The sequence below is a fragment of the Triticum aestivum genome, chromosome 4B, assembly GCF_018294505.1.
Source record: "Triticum aestivum cultivar Chinese Spring chromosome 4B, IWGSC CS RefSeq v2.1, whole genome shotgun sequence".
Classification (NCBI taxonomy): Eukaryota; Viridiplantae; Streptophyta; class Magnoliopsida; order Poales; family Poaceae; genus Triticum; species Triticum aestivum.
The window spans coordinates 220,388,023-220,394,705 of record NC_057804.1 but is presented as its reverse complement, the minus strand read 5'-3'; the positions used below and the strand labels follow the sequence as shown (position 1 = coordinate 220,394,705).

The 6,683-nt window shown below is 48.3% G+C and overlaps 1 long non-coding RNA gene across 1 annotated transcript; it reads left to right on the top strand.

Annotated features, from left to right (window-relative positions):
- The first annotated feature begins 1,926 nt into the window (after positions 1-1,926).
- Positions 1,927-3,834, top strand: LOC123091849 (uncharacterized). Its single transcript, XR_006443598.1, has 2 exons — positions 1,927-2,887; positions 3,390-3,834. It is a non-coding gene; the product is annotated as an uncharacterized lncRNA (long non-coding RNA).
- The last annotated feature ends 2,849 nt before the right edge of the window (positions 3,835-6,683 follow it).

Sequence of the window (6,683 nt, the reverse complement as noted above, 5' to 3'; positions counted from 1 at the left end):
AGTAGACTTTGGGCTTTAGGGTCCGTGCAAGGCCCAAGTGTGGAGCCCGCGATGGACGCCTATATAAAGTGGAGGTGCGATACACTCATGCGGTTGATCGCTTCAGCGCCGTCAATAGGGCTTTTCATGTATTGCAACTAGCCACCTCCACTCGCCGCCGACTGTGTGATCGGACCTAGCAGTCCGCCGCACGGTGTTCCTCCTGCACGCATGGATACCGTTAGGGGCGGTGCACTTGCGCCGCTCCAGCGAACCTGTTCGCGGGATCCAATCAGCTACGTGGGAGATCGGCAAGGAGGAGACGACTCCGGGAATGTGAGGCGACTGCGGGAACGCACTGCCTCAACTCTACTTCCGCTGCACGGCACTGCGCGTCTAGTGGTAACGAACTGTGATCCATCTCCCGTAGCATGTTCTTGGTTGTTCTGCGCATAGGAAATTTTAATTTGCAGTCGACGCACCCTACGTAGAACCCAACAATATATATACATATAGGGCGATGCTAGGCGTCGGTGCGCCGGCCGAATAGTTTCGGCCGGTCCAGCCCTAGCCGTTGGATGCACGCGCTTAGGAGCCGTCCGATTCCCTCACGTTGACTTCCCCTCTCTTTCTTCCTCTCCTCTCCCAGCCGCCGACCGTCACCCCGTCACCTGGACCTCTCTCTCCGCCGCCCCCGCTACTGGATGCCGCGCTCGCCACCTGTCGCCGCGCTCGCCGCCGTTCGCCGCGCTCGCCGCCGGTCTCCGCCATCTTCTCTCATGTTTCTCGTCGGGATCTACATGCAGCAAAAACTTCGCCCGTGGGTTGCAGCTCCCCTCGCTGGTGATGGTCGCGGCTCCGGCAACACCAGTCGCCGGTTGCAGCTCCGGCAGCTTGCAGTCGCGCGCCCCGCCGCTCGCAGTCCAGTGCGCCCGCCGGACCCCCTGATTAAAGGTTGTAGCAAAATTCATCAACGGTGGCAGCAAAAAACACCGCCAGTTGAAGCTTTTTTTCCAACTGTTGATTTCGGTTGTAGCAAAACTTGACGCCAATGGTAGCACGGCAAAATGCAGGTTGTAGCAAAACTGGACGCCGGTTGCAGCTCCTGGTCGTAGGTTGCAGCTATCTGCTGTCGCCGGCCACAAGTTTGCCGTCGTTGGTTGCAACACGCCAGTCCAATAGTTGTAGCTTTTTTGTTGCCGGTCGTAGCTTTTCGCAGCGTGGGTTGCAACTTTCCTCATCTCCCGGTTGCAGCTGTTTGTTGTCATGGGCCACAAAACTACACGCCGAAGATTGTAGCAAATAGCGACACCGGTTGTAGCAAAAAAATGATCTAGTTGTAGCAAAAATCAGCTGTGTTTCCAACTCGCTTATTGGTTGCAGCAAAAAACAACAGTGGTTCCAGCTCTGGATTTGGCCGGTTGAAGCAAAACAAAATGCTAGTTCCAGCATCGTTGTCCGCTCGCTGGCATCGCAATCTTCACCAATGGTCATCCATGGAGACTCGTCGGCACGGCTTGGCACGGCGCCCCTGGCACGGTCCCAGCATCTCCGTCGCGGCGCCTCCGGCATGGTCCAAGCACCTCCGTTGCGGGAGAGTTTGTGCATCGTGGTGAGGAGATTGAAAAAAAATCACGCGGTGGAGCCACTTGCAGGAGCGCTTCTGGAGGTAGGAGACGATGCACTGTAGCAAATGAGTGGACCACGTTTCTTTTCGGAGGAGATAAGATAGGAGAGGTGGTGGGCCTAAAAAAATCCTAAATCGCGTCTCCCTGGTCGTTCGATCCAGCTGGATCGCGTGGCCCGCGCGCGACCGGCGGATGACTCGGCGGTGCGCCGGGTGTAAACACTTCCCCCATATATATATATATATATGGTGGGTCTATTAAGACCTTATTCTGCTAACACCTAACCTTATTCTGATAACACCACCGTCCCACCCCCAGCCCCGATCGAACAAAACCACCCACCACCCACCTCCTGCACGAACACAGCCCCACTCCACCTCCACCTTCTTCCACGCTCCCCGCACCCCGGGTCCCAGCCTCCTCCCCTGACCTCCTTCCCCCTTCCTCGCGCGTCGCTGCGCTGCCGTGACCCTGCCGCCGCCCACCACCACCTACCGGGATCTGGCCGGCAACCACGGGATTGATCCCGACCACCATGGCTCCCCACCACACCACCACCTCCACCTCCCGTCCCGCACACCAAAAAATCCCGACCACTATCGCCCCGCCTCCTCCTCCTGCTGCCCGGCTCGGCCCTCCTCCCACCTGGCGTCGCCCTGCCTCCTCCTCCCGCCCGGCGAGGCCCCGCCTCATCCTCCTCCCTCCTGGCGCAGCCCTCCTTCCACCTGGCGCCGACCCGCCTCCTCCTCCCGGCGGGCACGCCTCTGTCCCGCAACGCCGCCCTAGCGATGGCCCCGGCCCCGCTCCACTCCAGCCATGATAGTTTTTTCTACTACTGTGAGTGTGTCTGCAGTCCACCGGCCCCCTCCTCTACTTCAGATCCCGTGCAACCTTCCAATGCAGTTCGTCACACCAACCCCCTGCAGCTCTCTCCTCCCCAAACCATGGATCGCGCGCCCGGATCCGGGTTCTTCCCCCGTGCATCGTACTCTTCTCGCACGGATCGAGAGAGTTCGAGGTGTGCCACCCCCGCCGTGGTCCTGCCTACTTCTCCTCCTTCCCTGCTACACCAGCAGGGCGTCGGTCACAGGATCTGCCTCCCCCCTATTTGCAGCTCCTTTGTTTCTTTTTTGCAGCTCGCTGAGTATTATTTTGAAGTTCAGTGAGATCCATGTGCGCCGGATCATGCGTTGCCGACCCCCCTGCATGCCTCCTCGCACGCGAGGTGCTGCGCTGTGTAGGGAGGCGTCTACACCAGCGTCGGGGCCCGTTCCACCACGGTGAGTTGCTACCACACGCGGCTCCACGCTGCCCTCCCTCCACCCCTCTCCACGGCAGCAAGCAGCCCCCCTGAGCGATGCGTGCAGCTCAGGACGCTCTAGCTCTGCACTTGTTTGCTTGTGTTTTTGATAGATGCATGTGAAATTCGTGGAGAAAAGCCTCGTAGTTTTTGATGGCTCATAGCTGATTGATTTCTTTTAAGGCAATAATAGTAGTAATTGATGCCTGTGCTCAACCTCGACAATACATCAAGGTCCCAGTGATCCCAGTAGCATGCGTTGATGTTCAGAAAGCGATAACTTGTGTTTTTCTGTTGGATTTTGGCTGTGCATCTGATGCCTCGTGCGGTCCAGCATTGCAGTTTGCAGTTTGATGCCTTTGTGCTTTCCCCTCGAGCCTCTTCATTTTCTCCCCACTGATGAACATGCAAACATGGGTGAGGTGAAGTTTGCCCTTTCCAGTTTGCTCATCTGATTTTGGGCGTTTGGTCTCTTTTTACAGGAGAGAAAAAGTGCGTCGAAAAAGGGCAAGAAAAGTGTTGTTGTCCACCGTCGATGAGAGCCCAACGGGCACTGTGATGCAGTTCTGTCCACCTGCGTGTGCAGCCCAGAAATAATATATGGCCTAACTGTGTTTTTCTTTTAAGAAAAGAGTCAAGTGGACTGCGGTTGGCTGTTTTGAAGTGTCCTACAGTAGAAGGAGAACCAACCCTTCTACTCTACTTGTGAACAGAAGTTCAGTCCGACACATACGTGCATGCACTGAGGCAGGAACGCGGGCGGCGGTTATGATCAGAACGCATGCACATCGTCCAATTCAGTCAAATGTATTTATTCTTTTGTAAAAAATAGATGTATTCCGTTTGGACACTGCTTGCGGTTTGCACGGCTCGTGTGTGAAGTGCACGATGTGCTTGTGTGTTTCAAAACCTAGTCAATTATGTGAAGTGCACAGTGTGCTTTGTGTGTTTCAAAACTCGGTTGATTCCGTCAAAACACATGCAGTGTGCTTGGTCCTCGTCAAAACACATGCAGTGCACTTGGTCTTCGGCCATGGTTCATTTTTGAGAGTGATGATGTTCACTTGCGCACTTCATGGAAGTGTGAAAAAATAGCGAAACAAAAGAAAGTAATGCGGTTCACTTTGATATATGCGGCGGTTCACTTGCCCTTGTCTCTGCCGTCCACTTTCGTTCATAAAAAATGTTGGAAAAAAAACAAAGAAAAACTCCTTAGAGAAATTACGTCTGACAAAAGAAATCATGCAGCTCGCTTGCCCGTCCGATGCAGTGCAGTTTTCATTCTGAAGCAGTGCGGTCGACCGTATGATGTTGTTCATCCCGTAAGTGCAAAAAAATTGTTATGGAAGCGAAAAAAAGTAATGCGGTTCACTTCTTGATAGTGTTGTGGTTCATTTACACCGTATGTGAAGTGCCTCTATTTTCTCGTCCTTCAAAAAATTAGGTTTGAATAAAAGAAATCATGCAGTTCTCTTACCCGTCCGATGCAGTGCGTTTTTTCGTCCGATGCAGTGCGTTTTTTCGTCTGATGCAGTATGGTTTTCAATCGGATGAAGTACCCACGTAGATTTGGGTGTCGCGAAAAAGAGAGTGTCCGCATTTCGGTAAATTTAAAATTCCTCTTAAACCGTAAAGATTTAGAGAGATTGTTCTACATGAAAAGGTTGCGCCTCGTCGATATCTTTCCAACAGCGTATAATTCGAGTCATTTCGACCAGCGGTTTGCAAAAATTTCACGAAAAACGGCCGCTGCCTCCCGTCGTCAGCCGCACGATTTTAAATATTAACTAAAAACCGTAAGGAATCTCAAAAATATTCCAACATACGTAAGTTGCGCCTTGTTCTTAGCTTTGCAACGGCGTATCATACGCCTCGTTTCGACAAACGGTTCAAAAACTGAAGCTAAAACAGTACCAAAAATTGGAAAAAATTCAAAAAAATGTAATTCCGCGATTTAGTAAATTTAAAACTGCTCTTAAACCGTAACAAATTAGAAAAACTAATGGATGTGAAAAAGATGCGCCTCGACGATATCTTTCCAACGGCGTATTATTTGCTTTATTCCGATGAGCGGTTTAGAAATAATCACGAAAATACGCTCGCTGTCACTCGTCATCCGCCGCACCGTTTTTAAAACTGCTCTTAAACCGCGAGGAATCTTGAAAAGTTTTCAACATGGAGAAGTTGCGCCTAATCCATAGCTTTCCAACGGTATATCATACGCGTTGTTCCGATAAACGGTTAAAAAACTAGAGCGAAAACAGTACCGAAAAAACAACGCGTGCAGTTTTTTCCGACGAGAAGTTTACTCGTGTGAGTACTGCAGCACACTTGGTTCAAAGAATGATGTGCACTTGCATTTAGCGTGCAGTGCGGAAGTGTTATCAAAATAGTTATTCTGCTAATATTAGTAGAATAGACCGTATATACACACACACACACACACACACACACACACACACACACACACACACACACACATAGACACATGAAAATACTTCCGACAAGCATCCAAACACATATACATAGCAAATGGTATCATCCAACACATATACATATCCAACAACAAGCATACAATGGTTTCATCCATTCATACAATTATAGGTATAGCAAGCTTCCTCATATAAAGCAAATCAAAACAAGATGGAAGCATAAAGAGAAGAGTAGACTCCATCAACGCAAGCTTCCTCATCTAAAGCAAATCTGCAACTTGGGAAAGAAGCAAGTTCGAAGTAGAAGAAGAAGAAGACTAGCTAGAAGAAGAAGAAGAAGAAGAAGAAGAAGAAGAAGAAGAAGAAGAAGAAGAAGAAGAAGAAGTTTTTTCTTCTCTTTCTTTTTCTCCTCTCTTTTTTATCTTCTTCTTCTTCTAACTAAGGTACGTAAAAATGCGATTTTTCTGCTAAGCTAGGTAAAAATGCTAAGTGTAGGTCATTTTAGAGATAAGCTATGTAAATAGGTGATTTTGGAGCTTAGTAAGGTTATTATGTCATTTTCGAGGAAAGTAAGGTAAGTCTATATCATTTTGGAGGTAACAAAAATTATCATGACATTTTTGACGAAGGAAAGCTAAGTATATCTCATTTTTTGTCTAACTTAGGTAGTTATGCCATTTAGGAGGAAAGTAGCTAAGTATGCATTTGTTAAGTAAAACACTAGAGAAAACTTACCCTCATCTCAACAAATGCGATGAAGATCACAACTAAGGTAACAATTGATCCAATGACATAATGATACCAAGCCTCATTATCAAAGGCATATTTCCTTATCTTCTTAGTCTTCAAGCGCATTGCATTCATCTTCATCTTGTGATCATCGACCACATCGGCAACATACAACTCCAATGTCATCTTCTCTTCTTCAATTCTTTTAATTTTTTCTTTCAAATAGTCATTTTGTCTTTCAATTAAATTTAACTTCTTGACAAGAGGGTTGGTTGAAAATTTCGGTTCACATGCCTCCTACATTAAAATATCTCTATGTCAACTTGATGGCCATAATTTTCATAAATGCAAAATTCAACAAATAGTTATAAAAGAGGATTTACCATATCAGAATCGTAAAGCGGGCGAGGACTGGCGGGGACGGATGTCAAGACCATGGCACTATGTATAACAAACAATTATAGAAAGTAAGAAAATTATACAAGTAACTATATAAAGCATACAAGTAACTATACAAATGAAGTACAACATAAAAAATTTAATACCTAGTAATAATCTGGTTCAACAAATGCTTTAGGGTCAATAAATGCATCATCATCATCACTATCAGTAATG